Here is a 17,280-nt window from a genome sequence, read left to right on the forward strand (position 1 = left end):
GTTTCTGTTTTAGGCGTGTGTGTGTGTGTGTGTGTGTGTGTGTCTGTGTCTGTGTCTGTGTAAATTGTAAGTGGGCCAAAGAATTTTGAATTCACACCTAGCAGAACTCATTATTCAGTAGGGTCCACCATACTCCAACCCTCCATCCCCATAAGCATGGCATTTACATTTTTCTGCACAATGCATGGCACAGACAAACGTTCCTTTACTCAATCCCCTTAAGGGTGAAATGCAACAAAGGAATCTAGTCAAAGGTATCTGTCTATGTACTTCAGTGGATCATTACCATTTGCACACTGCCTCATGCACAGATGTTCAGCAGCAAGAAACCTGACAGAATCTCTGCTGCTATTCACATCGGAGAGGAGGGGAGAAAGAGAGGGTCAAGCGTCCACAACCTGCATCTGGGAGTGATATGCTGATGAACACAATAATGGGCTCCGTCCAAGCCTCTGTTGCCAGTCACTAAGGCTGTCACCTAAATTTCACTTAAAGCAAACTATGAAGTGCATTTAGGTGATTACCTTCTGCAAAAACAGCTGAGAACTTTCAAAGGAAACTAGAACAGGTCCCACACTGAAGTCTGTTTTAAAATTTTCCCCCAGGGTGCTATTAAAACAGGCCAAAGTAAAGAACTCCAGGTACAAATTTGCTTCCCAGGTAAAAAAAAACTTTCCCCCTCCCTACCTTGGCTGAACCTTACTAGATTTTGTTTTAAACAGAATTGAGACAGAAAATAACCTGTTTAAAATCATCTGAAATATGCTCCAGTGGTTAACAAAGAATGAGTACTGCTGGCTTATTTGTTTGGTTTCCAGAGAAACCACATATTGCATTGCTCAAAGCAGATTATTGATACACCTAGGGCACAGAATATAGTTCCAAGCTTTGGTTAGGCATAGATCGTTTGTTGGAATAAACCAAAGGTTCCACTCTTTTATTGTCTTTTTTTTTTTTTTAGCAGAGAGAGATTCTGCCTGATATCATTGACTCTCAGGGCAATATGCAGGCCCCCAAAAGCAAATTTAAAACAATTCATGGAATATTAAAGAAAAAATACAAGTCATAATATATAAAATAATTTGAAAAAATAAAACAATTTAAAACCGTATAGTTATACTGACTGAAACCAGGATCCTTAGATACACACCCTAAGGGTGGAACTAAGTGGACCTTCAAGGGAAGGACATTCCCTAGTCACAAAGACAGAGCAGAGAACACTCTCGCTAATACTATGAGAGCTAAGATAGCCTGTTTTACAAGTTAGAGCTTGAGAATGAAATTGAATGAAACTGAAAGGGAACTTGGAGATCATTTCATCCAACCAGTTACTCAGTGCAGAATGTGGCTGAAGTATCCCTGACAGATGGCATCGCTGCATCTGCTTAAATACCTCCAGTGAAGGGGAATGTTCCATCTCCCAAGGCACACTTTTCCAATTTTAAACAGGTCTTAGAGAGCCAGTGAGGTGTGGTAGTTTGAGTGACAATTACTCTGGAGACCAGGGCTCAAATCCTCTTTTGGCAGTGGAAATCCACTAGGTGATCTTGGGCAAGTCACACACTCTTAGCCTCAAAAACCACATGACAGATTCGCCTTACGATGCAGTAAGTCAGAAATGACTTGAAGGCACACAGCAACCGCAAACAGCTCTCACCATTAGAATGATTCTCTTAAGGTCTTGTCTCTGTTGTTTCCACTCCCTCATTCCAGTTCTTTGCTCTGGAGCAACAAAGAAGAAATCTGATTACTGTTTTCCATAATGGCCTTTCAGATATATAAAGACCACTGTTAAGTCTCCCCTTCTTAATTTTCTCATTTCCAGATCTTTCAACAGCACCAATTTTCAACCACTGTGACCGAAACGTTGTCTTTATATAAATCTGTATAAATCCAAATGAGTAATCTGAGTAATCCAAATCATTTGAAATTCTCAGTCAATCACCTATGCAGCTCTATTTAATGATGATGATGATAATAATAATAATAATAATAATAATAATAATAATAAATGCCGCCCAATCACTGGGAATCCAGGTGGCTTACAACAGAGGGGATAACAGACAGTAATTTATGTATTTATTTATGTAATTTATGTTATTTTATTTTATTGCCTTTATATGCTGCCTTTCACCTAGGGTGGGACCCAAGGCAGGTGTCAAAAATGAAAATCCTAAACTCCTTACTGATGTGTATACATCAATTTTTCTCTCCAAGTGCTTCCAAGAGGATATGTTGCTTGGGGGCCTTTTCCAGCCTCTTCCAGCAACTGAACTGTTCCATGGGTGGAGTGCAGAGACAGTTGCATGTGGTTGTGTACATACAGCCTGCACTTCTGAACTGGGACCACAGGATTCGAAAAGGAGTGCAGTGGGATATCTCTGACAGCCCACACACCAGGTTTCCCACATTCAGGGAAACCTAAGGACAAATCAGCTACTCCTTCTGTACTCACCCTTTTGAATCACGTACAAGATGGGAATAATAAGGATACTGTCACATCCAATCCAGTATGTACCACAATGGGCAGTGATAATTACCTTTGACAGAAGGTAAATGGATCTTAACTGAACAGAGGAAGAGATCCCCTGCCTCATGTCCATTGCCCCAGCAGAAACATTTTGCAAACCTTTCTTCAGTAAAAAAGGTCTTACCTATGGATTAGGTGGATGTGTTTTTCCCTAAAATGTTTATATATATATAAACTATCAAATATCTGGCCATAAAATGAGAAAAGCCCATACAGCTGTACTGAGGGAATTGATAAATTAGCAATTTAGTCAGCAAAATGGGGATTTCATCATTAATTTCAATTGCTGCAGAACTCATACTTGTGAGGCAGTGGAAATTATTAAGATTCTACACTGAGTCTAATGGGAAATGTTGAGGGAAATGTATCAGATTACCAAACTAGGAAACTGGGTTATAATTCATAATTTTTTAAAAAGAAAATGCTCTGATGCATTAGAACATGTCAGAACTTGAAAATATATAGATAAAACAGCTGAAATGTACAAATTCAAACTGGAGTGAAAATGGCAAAGGCTTAAGGGCAAAGCGTGTCTTTTCCTCCCTTGTTTTCACCCATCAGCTACTGTCAAGCACTTTTTCTTGCTTCTAAAAATGTTTCCAAAAGGATTTGGATGCAACCTTTTTGGCAGCTGTAGGAATTGATTGGTAAACATCCTTGAAATGGGTTTCGAACACCTGCACCTCTGGAGTAGTAGTTAAGCTGTTTTGGAGAATTGTTTGTACCTTTCCACTCTATTTCCCCTAAGGAGAAGATTAAATTTACAACTGTGTCAGTATGGTGTGGGCTGTTTTCTTGCTTTTTCCTCCTCTGGCAGGCTCTCTAACTTTGGAATCTTTTGTGGGGAAAGGTGTATAAATAGAATTGCTTTCAATTAATAGATATCTTGCCCACAGCGTGCCTCTGATTGGGAACTCCTGTGCACCTGTGGTAATAAAATACCAAGAAAGGTAATGGAGTGGTTTTTTAGTGATGGGCTGTTTGTTAAAATAATTTCTTTATCCTTCAAATTGTAAGTGGGTGTTACCAAGGGGGTCTCAAGAAACACAAACACAGCACCAAAGAGCATTCCAAAGAACACAGCTCTGTGTCTGTAAGGAATTTGCCATGCAGTTTCTCAAATAATAATAATAATAATAATAATAATAATAATAATAATATTTCTTACCCATTTCTCCCTATGGATCAAGGCAAGGGACAACAACAATCAACAAACAACATCAGTTAAAACACATCATTTAAAACACACAACAATTTAGTAGGACAAATAAGATGTACACAGATTGGTACTGGACACAGAATTCAGTATTAAGAAGCTTGATTTCCTAAAAAATAAACAAACTAGTTTCTTATACCTAACAAGGTAGCTAAGGGGGAAAACAGTGAAATTATATATGTCATTATCCATTGTATATATAAATAGAATATCTATATTCATGAAAACACAGTGAAATTATATAAATGATTATCCATTATATGTAAATAGAACACCAATTTTCATAGAATCATAGAGTTGGAAGACACCTCAATGGCCATCAATGACAGTTTAACCCTGAATCCAAGATAATAAAAAGGAGTTGCTCTTTAGCACTGCTCATAGATTTCCTGGAGGCACACAGGCCATCAATGGCAGACTAATATGAACTGTCCTGGTCAGTAGATGTGAATTTATAATCGTATGTTGAGTGAAGAGGCAAAGTCTGAGAGGACTTTGGGCTTCCCAGAATTATAAAAAAATAAGTTCTGAAAAAGTAAATATATACATATATAAGTATAGTACAAAAAATTTACTTAAGCTACCTAACCTATACGCATCACAGAATTCAGCTTTTATAGTACATAATTACTTTCAGCACAAAATATACATAGCTCTGCTACTAACTGACAATTTCTATGGTTCACAAAATATCCCATTAGTCTTATTATCTTGAAAAAGAATGTTATGGTGAGCCAGTGTAAGAATAGATAGACACAGTTGTGCTAACTGATGGCATGTTTGTATTTAAATGGGCTGCAGGTGCTTCTGAATTGAGTCAAAATGACCAATTTCCAGCCACCTCCTTGGGAGGAATATGTACTGTTCTTCCAGTAATTCATTCTGAAACTCTAACCTGCACAAATCAAACAGTAGTATGACACACAGAACATGTATAAAATTATTCTGTGGGATGGCAGGCTAAAAAACTGTATTTGCTTCATCTCAAATTACAAACCTCGCCACTTCCACTACCTCCCTTATTTATGTGCAGTGTAGATTCCAGACCCAGAACACTAGCAGTAAAAAATAATTCAGGGACAATGCTCTCCACATAATAGGTTGTAGTTGGCTACATTACTGCCTTAATGACCACTGCTTACCACACCTATCTATCCCTTTACACCTTTTGGAGAAGCCAAGGGGGAGACTTTGGTGTACCACCAGGACACAAAATTAGGTCATATCTTCGTAATGTGCACTTAAATCCCGCAGTCCAACAAGGATAGTGCATATGCCATAGAAACTTTGCGAGCATCCCTACTGAGGTAGAAAACCATGTGCTCAAAGGTATGTGCTCAACCATGTGCTCCATATGATCAAAAGTAGTTTTCCCTAAACTAGATCTCAACAGCCAGCGCTATATGCTGCAGACATGGTTTATTTACAGCCTACCTTTCCTCCAAATAGCTCAAAGAGGCATCCATCCTTCTTCTCCGTCTGCTCCTACTTTATCCTTTGGAATACAAATAGTGACTTCACAGCAAGCATTCAATGAGCTTCCTCACTAAATGGAATTTTAACCTGGATCTCCCCTGACCGATTGCAACAACTGCACCAAACTAGTGTTCCAAAACCCTGAGACACAGATTGACAACTAGTATAAACAGTTTCAATAGAGACTACATGACCAGAAATCTGTGTAGGGCACTAGCCATTACAATATAACTCAGTATCTCTGTACTGCTGAAATTCCCCCCTGCCTGCCAGGCATCACTAATTTTACTTATACACAGAACCATCAAGGCACAAAGCAATTTTAAATAGTATTGTATGCAAAAGCTAGGTCCTTTCTTTGGAGACTTTATAATCTACTCCAGGAAGACAGAGGAAGAAAGCAAAAAAGAAGCAAAGGCCTAGTGAAGGCACCATCTACAACAGGATGGAGGAACTTCTTTCTGCTCAGGGCCATATTCACATGGCAATAATATCTGGGGGGGGGGGGGGGGCTGCATGTCAGTGACAGAATGGAGCCAAAGTAAGAGGTGAAACAGACCGCTCCAAAGGGGTGGCTTTGGAGAGCCATCCGAAGACAGAATGGGACTGCAGCAACCACACAGCATGGCCCCAATCTGCCTTGAAGCTGGCCAAAAAAGGAGCAGCGAAGAGCCGCTCCTTTTTCCAGTGGCAAAAAGGCGTTTTTTCGCATCTGCCATAGCCAGAGGCTGGCTTTAAGGCACTCTTGCAGTATGCAGCATATAGATGCCATGCCACCAGAGTGCCCAGATTCCGGCCCACATATGGGCAACCAGGTGGCTTGAAGCCAGCTTTCAGGAGTATTATTTATTAGTTTTTGGGAGGGCGCGTTACCTGTACATTATTCTTCCAAGCTGGCTGGAAGCCGGCTTTTTATGTCAGTGTGTTCACTCCTAAGTCCCTCTTGAGCTTCTGATAAATTTAGATTCCCCCTCTAGAGCAGGTTGCTAGGGAAGGGTAAGGTCATTCTTGCCTGAACTGCATGCTTGTAAAAGGTTTCTTAATACAACTTAGGGCCAGACTATCTGAAAGACCACACCTGGTGTGTGTGTGTGTGTGTGTGTGTATGCTTTTAAATTAACTAAATACTGTTTTAATGTGATGGGTTTAATTGTTTTTTCAATTACGTGAGCTACTTTGGGTGCCGCTCCAAAAGAAGGTAGCATATAAATGAAATAAAAACAAATAAATAAAAGTTAGATTGAAACTCGCATGTAACCTTAAGGCTAAAAGGTACCCACTCAGGGTATCTATTTGTGCCTATAAAAGCCAGAGTACAAGTTGGATGCCCACATTTCGCAACATTTGCTAACTCTACTCTCATATATTAAACACAGAGACATATCTGTAGCCAAGAGAAGATCAGCAAAACCTGCTGCTTGTGGTTGCTGAAATTGGAAAGAGGCACAGCAGACTGACTCGGTTTTGTTCCTCATTAGGAAGTCTGAAAGACAATGGCCTGTTACAGACTGCCAAAATAAAGCTGCTTCGGGTCTCTTTGGAGGTATGCTATTTAAATGATGCATGGGTCCTAAGAGTCCGGAGGTTGCGCCAAAGCCACACTCCATTCCTAAGCATTGGAGTGCAGCTTTGGTGCAGCTTCCGGATTCTTAGGATGCATGCATCATTTAAACAGCATACCTCCAAAGAGACCCGAAGCAGCTTTATTTTGGCAGTCTGTAACAGGCCCATGTCTCAAAGATTAGGCTGTTCCTTTTCTCCCCTGCATTTTAACTCAGGAAGAATGGCTCCTCTCACATGTGCAACTGTTATCCTTAGTGAAATATCTATCAAAAAGGGGTATACATCATTTTGCTTTATAACCAGTAATCAAAACAAATGTGGCATTAGTAACATAGGAAAAATACACTCTTACTATCACTGAATGGATTGCCTTCTTTTTGGAAAAATTGATGGAATGAAAGACAAGAGCTTCTACTTAGCCCCATTATTGTACTATGGCTAGAAAAAAAAGTTTAGAGGGAAAATAAACCTACTCTACAGAGTGAATCACTGGGACTTTTTTTTTTTAAAATGGCTACAGGATCAGCAGGAAGAACAAATAGAAACAGAACAGACAGGCTTCAAGTAATTCTACATTTCAAATCTGTTCAGGTGATTTATGATCAACAGAAGCTTGAGGAAGCATTGCTCCTAAAAATGGGAAAAACTGAAGTCACATATCAATAGGATTCCAGACCTGGACACTACTGGCCTCCTGTCCAAGAAAGCTACAATATCTGAAAGGGTGCCATGTAGATGGAGGAAACTTGTTTTCTGCAGTTCCAGACTAATAGATTAAAATTACAAGAAAAGAGATTGCACCTAAATATCAGGAAGAAATTCTTTACTGCAAGAGTAGTTCTGAAGTGGACTAGACTGGACAGGTTGGGGACTCCTTTTTTAGAGATCTTTAAACAGAGGCTGATGGGCATCTTTCAGGACTGCTGTCCTTGTGTGTTCTAGTATGGCAAGGGGTTGGACTGGATGACCCTTGCACCACCTTCCAGCTCTAAGACTCAATTATTCTATGTTCAGGGGCATCAATGCTAGCCAAATGCTAATTGAGTAGGCTACCCAATGTTCATGCAGTTTGAAAACATGCAAATACAAGTAGATAAATAGATATCAATTCTCAGTGGAAAGGTAACAGCATTTGGTGCAGTCATGCTGACCACATGACCACCAGAGCAGTCCTTGGACAACGCTGGCTCTTGGGCTTAGAAATGGAGATGAACACTGCCCCCTGCAGTTGGTTATGACTAGACATAGACATGTCAAGGAACTACCCAAAGTTAAGAAAAAACAAGATAGCTCCTATCTATTTTGTGTTTTTGTCAAGATAAGGCAGCATAGTAAGGTAGCTTACAGCTGTGAACTAAAGCAAGGTTGTATATAACTTTAGTGTTTTGCCAGATATATGTTCATGAAGTTCACATGTCATTCCCTGTCCCTGAGAAGATTCATTTATTATTTATTAAGATTTTTATCTGCCATGATCCTCAAAGGTTCTGGGCAAATTACATAATTTTCAATATTTTATGAACAATTAAATACAGAGAACTCTTACTTAGCAAAACACATATACACAACAATAAATCTCAAGCCCCAAATGGTTCCTCATCAGTTTCTTTTATTCCCAAGGCATTTCCGTTCAATCTTAAAAGCAGAAGCAAAAAAGAAAAAGGGAGGGGAAGAACAGGAGCAATTTGTTCAGGTTGAGAATGTTGATTATCACTGCCCATTTCCAGGTGCAAAAACATTTCTGTACATGTAACAAATTCATTTGCTCTGAGTGAAAAGCTACCCAAACACACCTGGAGCTTTTCAAAAACTGACTTAATATTGTATTAAAGTAAACATGTTGAGGACAAGAACGTTTGGAGTCATCAAAAAGAGTTCCTTTCCTCCATGTGTTATTCAAAGGGAAGGGCTTTTCTGTGTGTATGTAATGCTACAAATTGAAAAGCATCCTCAGCTGCTTAACATAAATGACAAACCATTCAGAATCCACACCTGGCCTCTCTATCTCTCCCCTCCCCAATCAAATTGAGAAGAAGGCATTAGATCACCATCTCACTGGAGTCAATGTCACCAATGTGCAGAAATACCTTCACTAACTAGCAGTAAAACATGGAAGATTTTGACATTTCTTCTGCAAACATACCAAGCAGAAAGGATTTCTGGAGTAGCTGCACACAAGGACCCTGTGTAAACACTCACATGACTCTAAGGAAAAGGAAAATCCCACATACTATCACTTCATCTAATAGCAAATTCAGGGATTGAGGACTGACAGAAATGAAGCCCGAATGGGGCCAATCAAAAACATAAAGGGAGGTTATCAGCCTATTCATGGGAGCCCCAAGGTTTGCAAAGAACAAAAAATATTTTTAAAAATATATATTAAAAGGCAAGTCTTTCCCCCCTCCCTAAAGGCCACTGACCATGCTCAATAGAGAAGGCTGAATGTCAACTCAAAAACAAAAGCAGAAAACTGAGGGAGGGAGTGCAACATATTGCCAAGACAGTGTGATAACATTTTGTTTCAGGTCCCACATGCATGCAAGCATATCTACACACACACATACACACACACACACACACGCACACGTACACACACACACATGTTGCCAAAGAAAAGCCTATAAAATTCATGGAGTTATCATAAATTGACAGGTAACTCGAAGGCACCTACGTGTGTAAGAGAGCTAAATGTTAATGCTGTCGTCTATGGGAACAAACTGTGTAGCACTATTATAACAGCCAACAGGGACATAGCCAGGATTTTAGGAAAGGGGGGGGGTCCAGACTAAGTGCCACTATTATAATGGGGCTTGGGTGCAGCGGCGCAGCAGCACATACCATTCATTTTTCTAATGGAAGGGGGGGTCCGGACCCCAAGATCCCCCCCCCCTTGGCTACGTCCCTGCAGCCAAACTGAAGAATATCCCAGTTGTCACCATAAGCAGAAGAACATATGGAGTATACAAAGGAGAGAGTCAGTAGGATGAGGATCAGACATCTGACAGCATGCCAGGATGTATGCATAGAAGAGCTGGTATGGAGGCAGCAGTGATTCACAGAAAAGGGTTTGAGCCATGAAGTCCCTCCAAATGGGGGTTCAATAAAGAGATTGGGCAAGCAAGTGGATAGATAATCTGGCAGACTAGATATGGAGCAAAGGGGCGCAGGAGGACCGGAGCAAGACACCCAGGACAAGACAGACAAGCAAAACAAAGGTATTGGCTATGGATCAACCTTCAGGTGGAAACAGTTAGGTCTTAGCCAGTTCAGGTAGAAACTACAGGCTGCCTCAAAAGTGGAGCTATGCTAAGGTCTGATAACAAACACTTTCATTTCTTTTTCTGCCATTATGAACCATCAAGTGGCTTGTCCCAAGCACACAACCCAGAAAACATCCTAGCAGCATTACTAAAAATTTCTGGTGCTTGTAACCAAGATAACAAAGGTGTATTAACTAGAATTTGAATACCATTATATTAGATCACATATGCCAATTTATCCTCCAACAATGTTGCCATATATACAGGTCTCCCCAAAGGACTATGTCTATGAAGGTCATGCTATAAAACTAAATAGTCCAAAGCTTTCCCCAATATTTTGACTCCTTTTCATCAGAAATGGAAAGGACAGTTTCCATTAGCAAACTGACACGCTGAGGCTGAAGGCTATTCATTACCTGTTGAAACTGATGTGAGATTACTTGATCAAGTGCTGAGTTTCATTTTCTTTTGTACATCTGTTCCCTAGTGATGGTGCCAATCCCACAATTATATCATTTGTTCTTGTGTGTGTGTCTTCAAATTGCCCACAACTTATGGTGACCCTGTCCTAGGGTTTTCCTGGCAAGATGCATTCTGAAGAGATTTACCATTGCTTTCTTTTAAGGATGAGAGGGTGACCTGCCCAAGGTCACCCAGTGGATTTTCTCCATTGAGCAGAAATATGAATCCTGAACACCCAGAGTCCTAGCCCAAACACTACACCAAACTAGCTCTCTTGATTACGCCATAGGAACCAGGTATACAAGTACATAAAGTACAGAATCACTGTTTTAGTAGCTGCCAGTTATAATTTGCCATTCTCAGATTGTTAGTTCTGTCAGGGACATTTTGTGGCAGGAGTTCCACAGATCACAAAGCCACAAAATTATTTAACAGGGAGCACAGAAACGATAACCTACATGACATGTCCACATGTAAAATAAATTACAAAAATAATAATAAATAATTTAACTTCCAACTCCAGAGCCAAAAGAGCTAGAATTTTGGGATGTAAAACAAACAGCCAAATCCAAAAGACTAAAAAGTGAAATACCAGATCCCACTGATGTCTAGGCATCTAATAGAGATGGAAAATTCACATAGCTCCAAATAATGAAGCAGTGCAACCACATATGCTGACAGTGATGCTCCAGTTCTTGAGGGGATCAAAGCTGTACAATGTTCAAAGGCTCCATTTCTAATGCTATATACTCAAGTGTCATTTATCCTCACTTATGGATCATCAGGGAAAAGTCTTCAAGCCACACACATGCACAAGGATGCAGTTTCCCTCACATGAAGCTAATCATTTTAAAGATGTCCCATTCTCTACTATGTAGATAATTGCCTGGAGGCTTGGCATTTCCTGTAGTCCCAGCCACTGAAATACATGGAAACATTTATAATAATAATCAATGTCGGATCTCAGTGCTTAATTCTTTTCATTGTATTTCAGTGGGTGAATTTATGACACCAAAAACAAAAGCAATGTTTAGAAAAGACACATCCCTTTCCCCTCCCCTCATGTTTCCTCTTTGGAGGCTATATTCAAATTCTTTGCATATGCCAGATGAAACTTCAAGAACTAATTCTGAACAAATGTAAAGTCATATACATTTCCTTATTACATTTGTGCTTAAACATGCTACATAAGTGCTATGATGGGATAATACATGCAGTGTGGTGGGAACCACACTAAAATATATTATCAAAATCACCACCAGTATCCATCACATTTGTGTTCCAACCTTCTTGTAATAAGTGAATGTGGATTGACATATTTTATCCTCATAAAACCCTATAAACTAAATTAAATAAGAACATGTGTATTCATTTCATGAAGTTTATAACTGAGGAGACTAAACTAGAATCTAATAATTCACTTTCTTTGCTAGTGTCGTAACACAGGATGTTTTTCCTGGTGGATAATGACATGTAGACAATTCTTTGGAGGCCTTTCAATATGGAATGGAGAGATGGAAAGTTCTATTGATACAACCAGTCTGAAACACCCAATCCAGTGTTGAGAGCCCATAATTCACCTTGGTTTACAGAAGATATGTGGCAATGAAGCAAGCTTAGAATGCAGGTAGCATTAGGTTTTGAAATGAGTACAATCAGAAATCAGCAAAATTTCCATTGTGCTTGCTATGTACCAGTGAAGGAGGCCACAAAATCCTATTATATCTTTAGGATTGCATCCTCAGCCTCCCACTCAGTAGGATTTTTCCAAGTAGTGAGGAGTGTTTGCATTCACTTGACACCATACTTGATACAGATCCTAGGGAGGTGTCTAGTACACTGGTTGGTTTTTATTGGATCAGTTTCAGTTACTGAGGTCTGAAGATGTGGCCAATATGTTTGAAGAAATTCAGCCTATTACCTGTAATTTTGACCCTTACCCTTCATGGCAGATAAAATCTAATAGGAGTGGATGGACTGGGTGGGTCCAGCAGGTGGTAAAAGCTTCACTATGATGGGGAGGCGCTTGCTGCCTTGAAGGAGGCAGTGGGGAACCCTCTCCTGTAGATGACCTCCCTGGACCCAGAAGTATATGGGAACTATCACCTAACTGCAAACTACCCCTACTTTGGATTTACCTGGAGAAAACAGATTATCTGGACTCATTTCACTCTGGTTTCAGGCCAAGGTATGACATTGAAATGGCCTCCATTCCTCTGATTGACAACCTACTCCAGGGGAAAGATGGGGGGAGTACTATGCTGTTGATCTTTCTAGATCTCTCAGCAGCCTTTGATACCATTGATCATGGTTAACTTACTGGACCAGTTCTGTGGGATGGGACTAGAAGGCACCGTTCTACCATGGTTCCATTCCTACCTGGAGGGCAAGTTCCAGAGAGTCGCACCGGGGGATTTCTCTTCAGTTTCATAGCAATTAAGCTGTAGAGTGCCGCAGGGTTCCATATCATCCCCTGTGTTGTTTAATATCTACATGAAGCCAGTAGGGGAGCTGATATGTTGGTTTGCAGTAAGGTGCCATCAGTATACTGATGGCATTCAACTCTATTTCTCTTTGACATTAGTAAGCTGGGATTGTGCAGATATTGGACCAGTGCCTAGATGTTGTAATCATTTGGATGAGAGCCAATAAACTGAAGCTGACTCCCAATAAGAAAGAGCTCAATGGAGTGATGTTTCTTAGGTCAAAAGCATTCACTCTTGTATCAATTTGCCAAATTGATGTTTCTTAGGTCTGAGAACTGGGAAAACTTCCTGTTCCAGATGGATTAATTTCTGTTGATGGAGCAAGTATCCTGTTTGGGAGTGCTCCTAGATCCATCCCTGTCACTGGAAGCCCAAATGGACTCTGTGGCTCTGAGTGCTTGGTGCCATCTTCAACTGATGAACCAACAATGGCTTTTTCTGGGCAGAGATAACCTAACCATAGTAGTCTGTGCACTGGTAACCTCCTGATTAGATTATTGCAATGCATTTTGTGTGGGCCTGTCCTTGGAGAAGACTTGGAAGCTACAGGTAGTGCAAAATGCAGCAGCTCAACTGCTGACTGCTAGTCTTAAAAGAATTACACTGACTGTCAGTACATTACCAGTCTGAATTACAAGGTGCTTGTGATGACATTTAAAGCCCTATAGGGCCCAGGACCTCAATACTTGAGGAAGTGCCTCTCCCCATATATACCTGCCCAAGGATTAAGATTAAGAGTTGCCTCCTCCATGCCCCACTACTGAGGTCAATACACTGTGTTAGGACACAGGAGAGGGCCTTCTCAGTTGTGATGCATCCCTTCTGGGAGAAAGGCAGCATACAAATGAAATAAACAAATAAAATGAACAAACTGTGGAATGCTTTTCCCCTGGAATCACGACTGCCATCAATACTCATGACCTTGAGGCACCAAGTTAATACTTAGTTGTTCTCCAAAATCTCTGGGTCTCATTATTTCAACTCAAATACTGTTATATATCATTTTTAAAACATCTAAATTTTAAAAATCTGTTTTTAACTCAGTATATTGTTTAATATGCTTTAGCTTATTTAAATTCTTACTGTTTTTAACCTATTTAATCTGTTTTAATGCTATTTGTAAGTGGGCCAGAGATCTCTTGATACAGGGTGGGGTGTATAATATTTAATACATAAAATAAATAAAACTGTCCAATTATGGCAAGTGATACAAACAGACTAAATTTTATTTATTTATTTATTTATTTATTTATTTATTTATTTATTTATTTATTTATATCCCGCCTTTCTCCCAAAGTGGGACCCAAGGCAGCTAACATACATAAAACACAACTGAAGACGTGAAGCCAGATTAAAGTGGCCATATTTTAGCCTCACGGTAATCAATGCACCTTCAGTTAGCATAGAGTAACATGTCCTTTCATTTGAACTGAACTAACACATAACTAACCTGAACTTAATTTTCCAAAGTTTAAAGTACATTCTGTATACAATGTTTGGAACCAGCTTTAGAAACCTGGTTTTGGGATCACAGAAGTGGAGCTCAGGCTTCATGAGACCAAGTCTTAACATGTTTACATGGATCAACTTGAATTGGCTTCTTTCATCAATAGAGAGCAGGTGTGGAAGGGTGTTCCCTGCAAGGATGGTTGCTTGGTGGGAAGTAAAGAGACAGTTGTAAAGTGAGTCCATATGAATTCAGTCTGGCTAGCAAAAGGCAGACAGGAGAAGGCAAAGCATTAATTTGGGGAGCATCGATGATCCTTTGGAAAAGAGGAGACAACCTGAAAGGATTTTGCATTTGAATTGACATTCTCACATACCAATGGCATATATATGTCTGTCCTTGGTTTCCACTCCATTAAATGTATCTGAGGAAGTAGACTGAAGTCTAGGAAAGTTCATGCTGCCTACTTCTTTATTTCAGTTAGTCTCAAAGGTGCTACAAGATCTCTCTACATACAACTTGAATCTGTTATGCATGTTGATTTCTACACTTGTTTACTACCCCACCTGCAAACATTCCCTTGTACAGTGGGAAGAAGGCAGAACTGACAGAAACTCTGGAACATCAGACACAAGTGAACAAAAAATCCAAACTGCTAGGCCAGTTCTAGTTTAATATGATAAGCATTTCATACATGCACCTAAAAGCTTAATGTTTACACATTCAGTCAACCACAAGTTCACACATGTGGAAGCTGGGATTGGCCACAGCCACAACCTTATCACTTGTACACCAAATGAAAAGCTTGCACACCACTTGTTGCAGTGTCACATGGCTTCAAGTCAACTCCAATTTGTGGTGACCCTCTCCTATGTTTTTCTTGGCATAATGCATTCAGAGGAAGTTTGCCATTGGCTTCCTGTAAGGCTTGAGAGTGTATGACCTGCCCAAGGTCACCCAGTGGGTTTCCCAGACTGAATGGGAATTCAGACACAGGCTTCCTGCCATGCTGACTCTCACAGTTGTCATAGAGGGAAGTACTGCTCCAGAGAAATTGGTAACACAACTCAGGAAAGCTGTGCCTGTCCAGAAAACAAAGATGAATATGTCTTCATATTCCTCACTGGCGGTTCTAATTAAAACTGGCCATAGCTGCGGTGTTGTTGTTTTCAGTGAAAATGTGTCAAGGGTCACAACATTTTAGAAGTATCATGTGCTGATTTGGATACCTTTCCCAAGTAACCCAGACACATGGTCTTAAAGGCAGAGAATGCAATTTGAAAAGTGAGAGGTGGAGAATAAGAGATAAAAACTCAAAGCTGATTGCAGGGACTTCATAGGCATATTCAGTTATGTTCAGGCCTACTGAACTACAGGGGTAAATAGGGACAGATATAATACATGCTATAGTAGCTCAGATGTCCTCTTCCCCAACTATGTATAGTTATACAAGTATGAATTCTGATTAGAAGATGTGGAATAATCCTCTCCTGGGCAATATATTGGCACAAGATCAGTCACCAGCTGAATCAGAAAAGGCTGTCCACACATCTTTCCCTTTAAAGCAAGCCTTCCTACGCAAGTCAGCTTGGCAAATGCACAGAGATCCATGGTTTCTGTACACTACAACACAAATATCCAGGTGTTCTTCAGGCATGTAGAAAGATGCAAGAATGTTGACATAAGCTGCTGATTCACGAGTCCTGTGACAGGAAGAGCCAGCAACAGATCTCCTGTGTTTTTATATTTTTGATTTTTTTAACCTACCAGAAAAATGTTCTGATTAACTTCTGTCACACAAAAATGTTCTACACTGAACATTTATCCCACACCAAGGCCCACCTGTTTCCAACATTTATCTTTGTTCTGCTGGTGGTCTACTCCTTGGGCCCTTCCTTGAATCCCTATAGCATCGTAGCCTTCATTTTTCTTTAAGCCTCTGAACAGAACCATGTGCATCAATATAGCATTGAAGAGGCAGAGTCCAAATCCTGTGTTTTTGTTGCTACAGTAAGTGTTGACTCTTACTACTACCCTGACAGTAGTATTTCTTTGACCAGAACAGGAATTTTAAGAAAATGATCCAATAACCAAGACAACCTCTTGATAGAAAACAATCTCACATCTCATGAGGGGAAAAGGAGATTCTTTCTTGATTACAACAGTCCAATATGAGTTAGAACACACATTTGAATCCCATAGCTATTCAGGGTAGCACAATTAAGCAAAGACAAAAAATGCCAGTTATTGTTAGAAAGCCTTGCTAAATCTATTGCATTTTCTTTTACTTGCCACAAGGATTGATCTGTACAAAGGTACAACTTCTAAATAATTATTTCATTAGTTTGTTCAATACATGAACAGTTGGTAAAAATCCCCAAACTATTTTTATAAACAATTGCTTTTCCCATAAGAGTAGGTGAAAATATTGTTAGGAGAATATTATACAGGTGAATGCTGTAAAGAATTGCCTCTAATTTACAGGACAGAAAGTAAAAATGTTCCCTTGTGATGAATTCAGTTATTTTGGATCAATCCTATGAACATGTTCTCCCAACCCAAGGCCCTGTGTGAGGTTATCCCCACAAATTTTGAAACCGGTCTACTTACAAATAAAGGCAGGTTTTGGGCCCAAAATTATGGATATGAAAAGAAAAGCTTGGCTCCTTGGCCTAAAACAAGCTGGGGAAAGTATGCACAGATTCCTCTCACAGCCCCTAAGGCTGTAAGGAGGGTTTCTTTAAGTTCAAAATAGGAGAGAAATTGTGAGAAGGTATCCCTCCAGGGAGAAGTACAGTATATTCATCAAATTTGTCCAGCCTCACTATAAGAAGATG

At 39.9% G+C, this 17,280-nt stretch overlaps 1 protein-coding gene across 4 annotated transcripts in view; it reads right to left on the bottom strand.

The window, feature by feature from the left end:
* The window catches only part of LOC149313200 (cilia- and flagella-associated protein 299-like), a 308,159-nt gene that overhangs the window by 273,018 nt on the left and 17,861 nt on the right, over positions 1-17,280 (bottom strand). The window lies entirely within an intron of this gene.

Source organism: Sceloporus occidentalis, unplaced genomic scaffold (assembly GCF_023333645.1).
Source record: "Sceloporus occidentalis isolate IW3139 unplaced genomic scaffold, rSceOcc1.0.p SCAF_5, whole genome shotgun sequence".
NCBI lineage: Eukaryota > Metazoa > Chordata > Lepidosauria > Squamata > Phrynosomatidae > Sceloporus > Sceloporus occidentalis.